The sequence below is a fragment of the Mirounga leonina genome, unplaced genomic scaffold, assembly GCF_011800145.1.
Source record: "Mirounga leonina isolate KUSES-001 unplaced genomic scaffold, KU_Mleo_1.0 Mir_53, whole genome shotgun sequence".
NCBI lineage: Eukaryota > Metazoa > Chordata > Mammalia > Carnivora > Phocidae > Mirounga > Mirounga leonina.
This window is the reverse complement of record NW_023270807.1, coordinates 97,888,644-97,903,171: the sequence shown is the minus strand read 5'-3', so window position 1 is coordinate 97,903,171 and position 14,528 is coordinate 97,888,644. Positions and strand designations below refer to the sequence as shown.

Here is a 14,528-nt window from a genome sequence, read left to right as displayed (position 1 = left end):
ATACTGTATTTGACAAGAATTGTGTGGGACTATCGTCGTAACAGGGGCAAAGTACAATTTGTGCATTTTGCTCTTCGGCAGCTCCATTAGGAAGAAGCCCATCACTTAGCAGGCGGAATGCAGGAAGTCATTCCTGCGGAGATGGGAGGGCTCCGCAGTTCACAGCAGAGGTGAGAATCGGGGAGAGGCTCAGTCAGACACGAAAAGGCATCTACTGAAGGAAATATTTTTAAAGGAAGAGATGTCATCCCTGAAGATACATGAAGATTGTGTACTCCTATGGAAAGAGGATTATGGAAAACATTTGTCTTCATTTGTTATCTGGACTTAGTGATAATACTTTTCATTATCATTCGTGCTAAAGAAATAGTTTTGGTGCCTTAATGTGCACAAAGTATGTTGAATTAAAATAACATGTAGCTTTATGGGGATAGTTAAAGAATTTAGGAATTTCTCTTTTCCCAAAAAGAAATATGTATTTATGCATTTATAAAAATTAGGTCCCTGAGCGGTGACCTGGAATGGCCAGAGTCGCCCAGCTAGACAGTGACAAAAAAACCTTGGTCTCTGATTCTGAAACTCCTTTTCTCTTTCTACTATATCTTTAATAAGACCCTTGGAATCTAGCAAGTACTCTCATGGGGCAGACACAAACTGGATGTTTTCACACACATTTTCTCACTTAGTCTTCATAGCAATCCTTGAAATTGGTGTGGTGAGGATTTTCCTCTTCCCTTTATAAATAAGCAAACTGACATCCAAGAGAAGAATGATTTGTTTCTGGACACACATAGCTAGAAAGACATGCAGCTAGGATCCGGACCATCCTCTTGACTCTAGTTCTGATGGTCTTTCAGTTACCTCTCAAGAGTGAAAAAAAAATTAAGTTATACTCGGGGAGAGATTTAATTTCACTTTCTCTCTTCTTAATGGTAACATGACAATTTTTTCCAGTGTTAAGATAGGAATAAAACCTTTAATTTTTGCATGATCAATGGTAGCTTTTTAAATGTTTGAACTAAGTAATTATGGTGACAAGAGTGTTGACAATAGACTAAGAGGCTCAAATCATGTGACAGCTTGGCTAAATTTTGTAATCGATCATGGAGTAATCAGCAGGTCGTCTCTCCTTTCTGATGAACCAGAGATGATGCTGATGGTTGTTAACAAGGACGCTTGAAGGGGGCGCCTGGGTGGCTCAGTCGTTAAGCGTCTGCCTTCGGCTCAGGTCATGGTCCCAGGGTTCTGGGATCCAGCCCCACATCGGGCTCCCTGCTTCGCGGGAGGCCTGCTTCTCCCTCTCCCTCTGCTTGTGTTCCCTCTCTCGCTGTGTCTCTCTCTGTCAAATAAATAAAAATCTTTAAAAAAAAAAAACAAGGACGCTTGAAATGTGAATGAAAGCACCAGATTTATTTTTAGCTATATGGCAACACGATGTACTTTCCCCCTCAATTTGTGTGCCTTTTAATTTTGTTTAGTTTTTAAAAAATCACAAAGTAATAATGCTTGTCATGAGTGGAACAATGTAAGGAATAATCATATCCATTCTGAAGTATGCACAAGCTTCTTCATGCCGGTAGAGATGTGAGCATATGCAGGTGTTTTGTTTTTGCCAAAATAGAAACAGACTATGTTCATTACTCTATAGTTTGTTTTTTTTTTTTTAAGATTTTATTTATTTGCGAGAGAGAGAATGAGAGACAGAGAGCATGAGAGGGAGGAGGGTCAGAGGGAGAAGCAGACTCCCCGCCGAGCAGGGAGCCCGATGCGGGACTCGATCCCGGGACTCCAGGATCATGACCTGAGCCTAAGGCAGTCGCTTAACCAACTGAGCCACCCAGGCGCCCCTATAGTTTGGTTTTTTAACTTGACAATTTTTCATGGGCATTCCCACAAGTTAGTTTCTTTGTAAATGCACATATTTTATTTTATTTTATTTTTTATTTTTTATTTTTTTTTAAGATTTTATTTATTTATTTGAGAGAGAGAGAATGAGAGACAGAGACCACGAGAGGGAAGAGGGCAGAGGGAGAAGCAGACCCCCTGCTGAGCAGGGAGCCCGATGCGGGACTCGATCCCGGGACTCCAGGATCATGACCTGAGCCGAAGGCAGTCGCTTAACCAACTGAGCCACCCAGGCGCCCCAGTAAATGCACATATTTTATTTAAATGGGATATTATGAGCACTTTCTTCTTTTAAGCCTTTGTTTTTCTTTTTTGCAGGTCTCCCCACCTCTTTCCTCATCCTTTACTCCACACACAAGGCCTCTGAGCTGCGTCAGGAAACCCGGTGTGTCTCTTTCTGCTTTCACTCAGTTCCTGCGTGTGCACGCTGTACCGAGTCAGGTCTGAGAGGCAACCCTTTCTTCACATTTTAACATCTCTGGAAATTGCGACATGTCTTACAGTCCTAGCTTTGATGAAATATGGTATGCATTTATGTATTTGAGAGCCTTTCCCCTCATTGTTTGCTTTATAAAAAACACGATCACGTTCTACACACTTCTCTTTTACTTAGTAGAAATCCCTCAAAGGAAAACGGTAAAACTCTCATCCTTTTAAACGTATTAGAACATATTCAATATTTCTCTAGTGATGGGCTTCTAGTTCCTAGTTTTGTCTTTTGTTTTTTTTAATCCTGCAACAAAAATGCTGCAATAAATATTCCTGTTCATATATACTAGGTAGATCTCTCTCTCCCTCTCTCTCTCTCTCTCTCCCTATCATCTCTAAGTTAGAGATCTCTCCAACGGGGCAGTCTCAGGGCTCAGGTGGAAGCCACAGGCTTTTTCTGACCCAGCAGTTGCTCTAACTGAATTTCAGTCAGTCACTCTCTCATCTTCTGTTTGTCGAGCAAGTCACGGAAGGCCAGCCCAGACGCGGCGTGGGGGAGAAGTCGCTGGCCCACGCATCTCATAGGCAGTGGAGAGAGTACCTGTTCTCCAATCTTTCCCAGCCTGGATCTTGTTGTTCTTTAAAAGTCTTGGCAATTTTGAGAGTTAAAAACAGGCAATTCACTGTTTCTTTTATGGTTCCGTGAATCTAGGTGAAGATGAGCATCTTGTATGGTTGTTGGCTACTTGCATCACCACCTCTTCTATGAAATTCCTATTTGTATATCAGCTTGTTTTGAGTTGCTTATCATTTCCTTAATAATTAGTAGGAGGGGCGCCTGGGTGGCTCAGTTGGTTAAGCGACTGCCTTCGGCTCAGGTCATGATCCTGGAGTCCCGGGATCGAGTCCCGCATCGGGCTCCCTGCTCGGCGGGGAGTCTGTTTCTCCCTCTGACCCTCCCCCCTCTCATGTGCTTTCTCTCTCTCTCATTCTCTCTCTCTCAAATAAATAAATAAAATCTTTTAAAAAAATAATTAGTAGGAGGTTTTATATATTAGAAACCACTTTTGGGGTGCCTGGATGGTTCTCCCTCTCCTTCCCCTCCTCCACCTTGTGCCCCCCAAAATAAATAGATAAAATCTTAAAAAAAAAAAGACATACCACTTTTTTTCTTGTCATATGTGTTGCACATCTATGTTCCTCTCTATACTTTGAAAAGCTTGGCTTTGTTCTATGGTGTGTTTGCTGTACAATAAACTTTTATACGTGTGTAGAGATAAGTTCGTCTGTCTCTTCTTTAATAACCTTCATTTCTTCTGTTGCTTAGGAAAATATCCATCACCTCACAACTGTCCCCATACTTAAAATTTTCTTCTAATACAGTTATGTTTATCTTTATGATTTTAGATTGAACTCAAATCTGGAAATTTTGTTTTGTTTTGAGTCTGAAGTAGTATACATCTTTGTTATACAGATTCTGTGTTTAAATCTACCTTCTGGGCCCAGCTATACAACTCTGGACAAGCTACGAAATCTCTTCTCTTAAAACTTGAGTCTCTTTATCTGTTCAATAATTGCTTTCTGGTAGAATAGAGTATTAAATGAGGACCCTGGCAAACACCTGGCCCATAATAAAGGTGCATTGGCTTTTCTTGGTTCTGAATGTGGATGTTGGGAGAGAGATTTGGAAAAATACGGAAGAAATAAAGAACGAGTCACCCTGAAGGAGTAACTTTTCTCAAGTAAAGCTCTTGGAATATTCTGAAATGAGCTTGGAAGGGGGAGGTGAGGCTGTCAGGCCTGCCGGCAGCACAGAGGTGGGAGGATGAGTAATAGGCCCAGGGAAGCATGAAGGAAGAGGCACTGAAGAGGTAATTGTGCAGAGGAAGCTAAACACACACATATATATCAAGCCATGGCAATGCTTTGGGAAAGTGCAGTTGAAGCAGGACCCATACAAGGCATTAAGTGACCCAAGCGAGAATGGGAGGTCTGATCAGGATACATGCTTACGTTCAAAGTCAGAGTGACCCCTGTGGGGCGGTGCGGGGGGGGGGGGGCGGTGAATTAGGGGAGCAGGACTCCTGATGTGGTTTGAAGACACATGGCTCCACGGCCAGACCAGGGAAGGGCAAGGGGGCTGTAGGTGGTTCCAATGGAATTGCTATGACGCATTGAATTTATGATGTCCAAGCCTAGGTAAACGTATTAGTAATGGATCTGAATAGTAGGATTGGAACATTATTTCTTGTTTATCTTTAAAGCTGACAGGTAAAGCTGATCACTATTGCTCTTGGATTTTTCCCAGTCAAAACAGTAGGATAGTTCGGCTCTTGTCATAGCTAGGGAGTTGAAAAGAGAGTGGCAGCCTTGGGGGAGGGGTACTCCCAGCCCACCGTCCTGAAGCCTGAAGTTGAGCAGGTCTGCACAGCATTATGACCTGCACCCTCCACCCCCCAGAGAAGACACACAGGTGAGTTCCCCCTCCCCCCTCCGCTGTCGGGGAATAACTGTTGGAACTAGCAACATGAATGACTGAAGGACCAGGGTTCCGTGTCCTGCAGAGGCCCGGGGTCACCATGGTGCACTCCACCAGGAGATTCTTGGTGGGAAGACACGCGCTGTAATCATGTGCCTTTAAGAGAAAGATGGCTTTAAGGAAAAGATAACTAGCCCATCTGAAAAACCTGTCACTTCCCTTCTGGTGCACACAGCAGGGGCAGCCAGAACATTCCCCTCTCCATTCTGGGTCTCAGATCCCAAAGAAAGCATCAGGACTTATGCACTTATGTAGGGTAGCTTCAGAATGAAGCACAAGCATCATGTCAAATAGTTGATGATGAAATTCTAGAGCAGGTGGATAATAGGCAAGAAGAGTAGTAAGATTTCCACGGAAGAAGGGAACGGGAAGGCCGATGAGATGTCAAATTCAAGGAGTGACCTTCACTCAGACCCACAGGACTGGGTCTGAACCTGTGCTCCAGGGCTGCAAATAGAAAAGAAAGGAGCTGTTGCTACCACGAATTCTGGAAGACTTTGGGGAACGGGCAGCATGTGGCCCCCATTTCAGCATCTAGCACAGAAAAAGCAGCAAGAGAAGCAGACCTCTGCACAGACTCTAGGGGGCGCCAGCATTTGGGCCTGGGGGGCAGTTTTTCAGATGGTTCCACATGTTACCAAATTACTAAGTTGGAAAGAAAGAAAATGACGGTTGCTTGAAGGAGGTCTCATGACATGCTTTTGAGATACCACTGGACAGTTCAAGAGAAAACTGGGGAGAGGAAGAGTCGATTTTACAGGGGCCTGGATGTCCCAAAACACTGGTCAGAGGCAAGTTTCAGCGAGAAGTTTATTTATTTTTAAAAATTTGTCCCGTTTTGCTTTTAAGCTATATATTCTTTTGGAACCCTGGGCTGTGCGGTCCGTGCCAAAGACATCACAATGCCTGAGACATTTATTTACTGATCAAAATTCTTACTGAATGCAACTTTAGTCCTTAAGCTAAGTCCATAGTGATTTGTTTGTTGCCATTGAACAGAAATGTCTACACTTGTAAAAAGAGCCATGAAAAGAAGCTCAATTTTACTCTTGATCCAGACAAAAGCTACAGTCTTAGAATGAAAGAAGTATTGTGTTTTTGTTAACTAAGATTTGTAAGGACCGTCAGAATTTCATCTCCTTAAAGCAAATTGTAAAGGGGACAATTCAGTTGTGGGGGATAGTACCAGAAAAGCATTAGTGGTTCTCAGAGTTAAGCTCCTGGAGGATCTGGAGTCAACACCTTTCCTCCTTAACTATTCCGAGCCTCAGTTTCTCTGTCCCTGAAATGGGAATAGTAATATTACCTACCCTGTAGGGTTATTGTGAACAACTAAGTAAAATTCCGTATTTGAAGTGCTTAGCACAGTGCTCGGCACATAACAACTACTGAATAAATACTAACAGTCATGGCATAATTCTAAAGGCTTCACGACTGTCCTTGCTTAAAGCTGTCCAGAGATAGAATGCACTGACAGGGCAGATGATCAGGGATACAGGTAGGTTCACTTACTGCTTCCCAGATTGGTGATTTCCTCAAGTAAAAACATCCATATTGAACAAGACTGCAGTTCTCAGAAATATGTCTTCGCTGCCCGTTTTTTCTGGTTTGGGGGTTAAGCAGCAATCTTCTGCGGTCCTCTTGGACATTCCCCTGATTACGTGAGATTAAGGGAGATAGTGTGTATGGAAGTATGGGAATCTAGTTCAGATTTCTCCCTTCTGTAAGTGGAAGCAGCAAATTGCCCACACGAATGACCTCTCTTTTGATGAGTTCCTGGTCCTTCAGGGAACATTGGAAACACCTACTAGATTGTTCTTTATTCCCTCCTAACTTTTGTGTCTATGTTCATGAAAGATATTTGTCTGTACTTTTCATTTGGTTTTGGAATCAGTGTGTGGTTTAATTTCCAAAGGTTTGGAGATTTTTCTTATATCTTGCTATTATTGATTTCTAGTCTAATTATATTAGGGTCAGAGAACACACTTTGAGTAAGTTCAATTCTTTCAAATTTATTTGAATTTGTTTTAAAATCAAGGGTATAGTCTATCTTGATGAATGTTCTATGGGCTCTTGAGGCAAAATACGTATTTTGCTGCTACTGGGTAGAGTGCTCTATAAATGTCAGTCATAGCCAGGTCATTAATGGTGTTGTTTCGTTCTTCTATTTTGTTGCTGATTTTCTATTAGTTCTATTACAGTGACAAGGGTGTTGAAATGTCCAATGAATGATAATTATAGATTTATCTATTTCTCCTTCCAGTTTTGTCAGTTTTCTATATGTATTTTGAAGCTCTGTTGTTAGGTGCATGTCCATTTGGGATTATAATGTCATCTTGGAGAATCCACCCTTATAATTATAGAATGTTCCTCTTGACCCTTGGTGATTTTTTTTTCCTTTGAAGTCTGTTTTGTCTGATATTAATATAACCACCCTGGGTTTTTTTGGGTTTTTTTTTTGACTCACATTTTACTTTTAAAACTATCTATATTGTTAATTTGAATTTGAAGTGTCTATGAACAACAAATAGTTGAGTCATGTTTTTATTCTTTCTGACAATTTCTCTCTAAATTCTCTCTAAATGGTGGTTAGATCATTTACATTTATTTTATTTTTTTAGACCACTTACAGTTAATATTGTTTATTGATATGTTTGGATTTAGGACTGTTGTTTTATTAATTGCTTTTATTTGTTTTCCAAGTTTTTCCTTCCTTGTTTTTTTCTGTCTTTTTGGGGGTATTTTATCTTATATTATTTATTATTATTATTATTATTATTATTATTATTATTATTTTGCTTTTTAGAGAGAGAGAGAGTAGGGGAGAGAGAGAGAAAGAGAGAATTTTAAGCAAGCTCCACACCCAGTGCAGAGCCTGATCTCACGACCCCAAGATCATGACCTGAGCTGAAATCAAGAGTTGGCGACTGAGCCACCCAAGCGCTCCTTTGTGGAGGTATTTTAAACAAACTTTAGTATTCTGTTTTATCTATTGTGATTTTGCCTATGTTTCTTTGTATAGTTCTTTTAATCACAGCTCTAGGAATTACAATACTTTTATCAATATACTATTATTAATATTGTACCATTTCAAGTGTAATGTAGAAATGTTATCACTTATAGAACTTTTATTCTTTCCATTTTTGTTATCATTGTCTTATATATTACATCTACATCCACTGACACAACTCTTAGAAAATGTTATAATTTGTTTTCAATCATCAACCATATTTTAAAGAACATAATAGAAGAATTGTCTATTGTATTTGCCCAAATATTTACATTTCTGTTACTCTTCCTTTATTCCTGATGCTCCAGGTTTTCTTCTGGTATCATTTCCCTTCTATCTTCAGCAATTCTGGTGACAAATTCTATACTTCATTGAAAAGTATTCTTCATTTGGAAATGTCTTTTTATTTCACTTTCAGTCCTAAAAGATATTTTTCCTACATATTGAAATCTAGACTGAGTTCTTTATTGTGCAGATTGGATTATTTCTACTTTAAAAAAAGTATTATTATTTTTTAAAATCTGAGTAGAGTTGATACACAATCAACTTATCTTAGTTTCAGGTGTACACCTTAGTGATTTGACAAGATTGCACATTATGCCGTGTTCACCACAAGTATACTTAACCGTCTTGGATTATTTCTATTGATCTATGTTCAACTTCACTGATTCTTTCCTTTATTATTACAATTCTCCTATTCATTCCATTTAATGAGTATTTTTTGCTATTAAATTCTTTAGTTCTTTAACTGTCATTGTGTATTTTTGTTGAACTTTGTAAACTTTCTATTAATTTTAAGTGTTCATGATTGTTTCTTGGAGCATTTGTAGAAGAGCTGCTTTCAAGTCTTTATCAGATGAATGTTTCTCTCCATGGTCTTGCTTCTCTCCCAGTAGTAAACTGCTGTTATTTTTTACCTGATGGTTGTATCGTGGGAGTGGTAGCTATTCTCTCTTGTACCAGTTCAATGTCAGTATTTGGTAGACTTTGTGTCTCTAAGTCTCTGGGGTAGAGCTTTCCTAGCAATCCTGCTCCTCCTGCATCTGTAGAGAACATCAAATATCTGGGGCCGAAAATTGTTTCTTGCCCCCCTCCCAGAGACAGAGTTTTTTTTCTCTTTCCTTCTCCCAGATGCAGTATTTTCATCTATCTCCCAGTCAGGATTTGATGACCTTTCCACACTTGCTTGAGGCTTTTGCATCATAGAGAATAAAGATCCAGGTGGGGCTTTGTGCTTTCTCATAGTGATGACTTCTCATCACTTCCTAGATCTGTTCTAGGAGGGAAACTTTTTCATGTCTCTTTCCTCTACCCCCAGCCTTTGTTGTGAGCAGAAGATGGGGTCTGTGGAGAAGAGGCCGTAAGTGGGTGTGAACTCCCTTTATTTCTGGGCTTCCAGGGCTTCTACACTCTGGAGGCAGGCCACACTTAGGCTTTAACAATGCCTTAAAAACTTTAGCTAAAGTCATCTTGCCCACATGTATGTCAGCCCTATCTTTCATCCACATTCTGCCCAGGAAAGCTGGTGTCTGACTCTTGTCTCTCCTTGAAGGTAACTGTGTTTACTCAGATTTCAGACTGGTGGGTTGCCCTATGACCGTAGCTCTCTGGTGGGTTTAAGAGAAGTTATGATTTTGTAGATTATGTATCTTTCCTTGTTGTTAGGGTGGGAGACATACTCTTTCCAGTTTTCTACATCCTAGGCAAAAGTCACACAGCACATTTTATACACAGCGTATAAAATAGGCTAGAATTTCACACTGATGCCAGAAGTAGATTTTATTTTCTTCTGTATTGAATTCACTGGGCAATCTTTCTAACCCATCATGTCATCTCCTTTCTTTCCAGTGTAAAACCTTCAGTGGCTTCCCATCCCTCTTAGGTTAATTCCAAATTCATGATCTATCTTCTAAAGGTTCAATGTTTCCTTTTTTTTTTTTATTATGTTATGTTAATCACCATGCTTTACAACATTAGTTTTTGATGTAGCGTTCCATGATTGTTTGCGTAGAACACCCAGTGCTCCATGCAGAACGTGTCCTCTTTAATACCCATCACCAGGCTAGCCCATCCCCCATACCCCTCCCCTCTAGAACCCTCAGTTTGTTTCTCAGAGTCCATAGTCTCTCATGGTTCCTCTCCTCCTCCGATTTCACCCCCTTCATTTCTCCCTTCCTACTATCTTCTTCTTCTTCTTCTTTTTTTTTTTTTTAACATAGAATGTATTATTTGTTTCAGAGGTACAGGTCTGTGATTCAACAGCCTTACACAATTCACAGCGCTCACCATAGCACATACCCTCCCCATGTCTATCACCCAGCCACCCCATCCCTCCCACCCCACCCCCCACTCCAGCAACCCTCAGTTTGTTTCCTGAGATTAAGAATTCCTCATATCAGTGAGATCATATGATACATGTCTTTCTCTGATTGACTTATTTCGCTCAGCATAATACCCTCCAGTTCCATCCATGTTGTTGTAAATGGCAAGATTTCATCTTCTTTATCCATTCCTCTGTCGATGGACATCTTGGCTCTTTCCATAGTTTGGCAATATTTCCCATTTCCCTCCTTCCATGCATTTTAGTCTCTCTGAACTACTTGCAGTTCCCACATTGACCCTAACTGTTTGGAATAACATTATGACACTCCAGGTTTTGCTTAGTTCAGTTTTGTTCATCTCTTGGATTCTCTTTATACTGGTTCCCTTTGGAGAAGCACTACCTTACATCCTAAGGCCAGGTTGGTACCTTTCCTCTGTGTTTGTTCTTACCCTTATCAATTCACCGCTGACACTGATTGTACTTTGTTCACTTCTGTATCTCTGCCACTGGACTGTGATCTCCATGTCTTTAGGAGCTCTGTCTAATTAACCATTTGTATATGTTTATGTTTGAGTGTATTGTTTGGTACATATTACATGCTTAGGTATTTATTGAATGAATTGGTGAGTAAATAATTTGGGTAAATAAATAATTGAATGAATGTAAGCTGCACAATATATACAGAATATCCAGAGTGAGGACTTTAATTTAAACTCCAGTCTTTTGTGAATGCACTTCTTTCTGCTTTACCATGCTTTTTACAACAACCTAGGCATTTTCTATACTTTATCTTCAGATTTATGTCATCTTTCCTTCAGATAACTTCAGATCCTGGCCTGAAAATTTATGAGCCTTTAAATAAGTAGAAATAGCTAAAAATGGAGCAAAACCAAACCCAATCCACAGTACTTTAAATGGCAAAAGAAAAAAGACTCAAGGCAATAGTGAAATAGGTAAAAATGAGAACAAAGAAAAGCCGGACAGGCAGAAGAGATAGGAGATAGTCCAGGGTATTTTTGCATATGAATGCCCTGAACTCTGTCTGAACAGTAGCTCCCAGCCCAGTGGTGCACCTCATAGTCTGCTTTCCCCAAGCTCCCAGCATAGACCACACAAATCTACTTTCTTTCCTTTAGTTTCTCTACATACCACTTCATCTTGCTCACCATGACTGTCTTCTCGGGCTGTTCTTAGCTCATATTATCCTTCCAAATGATATTCAAAGTTGACACTTGTTTGAATTTCTACACTTCAAAAAAATAGTTGTTATTTTAAATGTATTTTGGAAAGGCATTTTAAGTTCCATTTAGCATATTGTAAAGAATAAATAAACAAATGCATATACATTTTTATGATCATTGCTAATTAACATCTCCTCATTTGTTCTCTTTTGTTTTCTAAGATCTATGTGTATTAAGCTCTACAGTCATTTACTCTTATTTATGTAATTATGTCACTGGGGAAGATTTTATGGCCCAGACCTCAATAAATTGAAAAAAAAAAGGGGGATCATTGGGGATTGTTGAAGCCATGGGGATTAGAGTGTACCCTGATGATAGTAGAGCTTTTCCCTGAAGGAAAAAGTGTTCCCATTTCAGTCATTCTGGGAATTAATTACAGCTGACCCTTGAACAGCACAGGTTTAAAGAACATGGGTCCACTTAAATGCAGATTTTTTTACAGTACTGTAAATGTATTTTCTCTTATGATGTTCTTAACATTTTCTGTAGCTTCTTTATTGTAAGACTATAGCATGTCATACATGTAATATACAGAACATGTGTTCATGGACTGTTTATGTTATCAGGAAGACTTCTAGTCAACAGTGGGCTTTTAGTAGGTTATGTTTTGGGGGAAGTCAAAGGTTATATGTGGATTTTCAGCTGCATGGGGGTTGGGGTCCCAAATCGCTGCATTGTTCAAGGGTCATCTGTAAGCTAAAGGCCAGAAAATTAGGGGATGGGGGAATGAGGGGGCAAAGATAGAGAGACTTGATTCCATCTTTGTACCTCAACATTCAGAATGAACAGTTCTCACAGTGTGGTAAGCTTCCCTAGGCATATAGATGTGGACCAGAAGTAAGGGGTATCAGTAAGCTTCCTTTTTTTTTTTTTCTTTCCTCAAGCAATGACAAAAGAAGTGAGGTAATAATCATCTCTAGACACCAAGAAAGCATTGACCCTCTGCAACTGAAGAGGATAGTAAGTTCCAGGCAAATGTAAGTTGATGCTGGAATCTCGCTGGATCCATCCACCTGCTTGCTCTGCCCAAGCCTCAGGGAAAGTAACAAGTGTGTATGATCTGAAAAGATCACTGAGGACAATAGCACTTGGGCTCCAGAAGATTTAAAGAAGTGAGTAAATCTGGCATGGGAGAAGTGAGTTATCTGTATACAGATATGCTTCTATTTAAAGCACTTTTACGTAGATGATTTGCTTTTTTCTCTCAACAGCCCTGTAATAGGAGGCCATTGGTGTTCCTGTTCCAAAAATGAGAACAGCGAGGATGATACCATTTGTGACTTGCCCAGAACACAAAGCTTCTTCTTCTAAGCTCAGTGTTCGTTCCCTCTCCCAGTTAAACAGAACCAAAGAGATCTGAGTTCATCAGTAAATAAGATTGCCTTGTGCACATGGCCCCCTTCTGCGGTTAGGAACACAGCAAGGCACAATATGGTCCAAACTCCTGCTGTCGTGGGGCTTATGTTCTGTTAAAAGGGACAGGTAAACAAACTAAGAAATGAGTAAACAAGATAATTGATTGTGGTCAGTGTCTGAAGAAATTGAATAGGTTCCCTGATAGAGGGTGATTTGATAAGGTGGTAGAGGGTGGCGCAGGGTGAGGTTATCTTAGAATCTCGAGTTTAGACACAGGATTAAGGAAAGGCCTGTTTGAGGAGGAAACCTGAAAGATGAGAAAGGGCCAGCCCTGTGAAAAGACAGGAAAAGAATGTTTTGGGTGAAGGAACTGCAGGCTCAGAAGCACTTAAGTGGCAATGAGTTTAGTGTGGTTGAAGAGCAAGGGGTGCTGGGACAAGAAGAGGCTGGTCTGTAAGGCCTTGGAGGCCATGGGGAATTTGGATGTTGTTCTGAGAAATTCTAATCTTAGCTTTGCCACCAACTAGCCCTGTGGCTCTGGGCATATTACTCTGAATTCTTTTGACATCAGGGTTTTGCGAGTGTGAGGTTTGGAATCCTCCGCTTACACAGCTGCAGAGTAATTTTGTTCCTCTCGCATTAGCTAAGTTATGGTTTAAAAAATCAGTTTAGTATTAATTATAATCATAATAATAAGTCAGTTTTATGTATGGAGACAAAACATGAATTTCTTAAGAAGCTGTGTTAACTACCCAGATTTTAGATACACAGGGTTATGGAAAATTCTTCTAGTCAGCTAAAGTTATCTTGTATTATGACCCCCACTCCCAACCTAGCAATTGGAGGTGAATTTAGTCACTTGGGAAGCTGTGGTTTCTTAAAAGCGAGGTATCTTTTTTTTTTTTTTTTAAAGATTTTTATTTATTTATTCATGAGAGACAGAGAGAGAAGCAGGCTCCCAAGGAGCAGGGGGCCCGATGTGGGACTCGATCCCAGGACCCTGGGACCATGACCTGAGCCGAAGGCAGACGCTTAACCATCTGAGCCACCCAGGCGCCCCCAAAGCGAGGTATCTTTAACCTAGCATATGATACCCATTTTTATTAGTTTACTTAATTACATTTCTACCTTTCTTCAGATTATGGTTTCAAATGAGGATCTTGATTGTTTCCATATGAAAGTATTTCACAGACTAATGAGAAAGAAAGACAATAAGAGAAATAAGACTAAAATGATTCTCCTGTGGATTATACTGTTCTAGTTTTTTCATCTAAAAAGCTAAATTTAAATATTCTTCTCTGAGAATTAAATAGTGATTATGAAACAGAATGAGTGTCTGATCGCTTACTTCAAACCGTCACATCACTTGACTAGACATCGTGTGGATTCCTGCCTCTGACTCATAAATTTGACTTGTGTCTTATTAACCATGTAGGAAATCTTATTTAAGTTAAACAGAGTATTAAATATAGGTACACGGTACAGAATATAAAGTATTACAGAATTAATAATACGCTTTCAGAAACCAGTCAGGTTTTCAGAACTGTCAAAACTATAAAAGCCTTCAAATAGAATACTGGTGCACTTAAAATAAAGGCAATTTTATATTTATAAGGAAATTTCAAAGGAAATAGCAGCTACTAAACATTTGTGGCAGAAATACAGAGATATTAAAATTTGGATAAAATATGAAATACATAAAAATATATGTGCACTTGGGGTTAT

The 14,528-nt window shown here is 39.8% G+C and overlaps 1 long non-coding RNA gene across 1 annotated transcript; it reads right to left on the bottom strand.

Annotated features, from left to right (window-relative positions):
• Positions 1-5,983: 5,983 nt before the first annotated feature.
• On the bottom strand, positions 5,984-13,627 carry LOC118001022. Its single transcript, XR_004676610.1, has 2 exons — positions 11,373-13,627; positions 5,984-6,526 (listed from the first exon to the last, which is right to left on the bottom strand). It is a non-coding gene; the product is annotated as an uncharacterized LOC118001022 (long non-coding RNA).
• Positions 13,628-14,528: the final 901 nt, after the last annotated feature.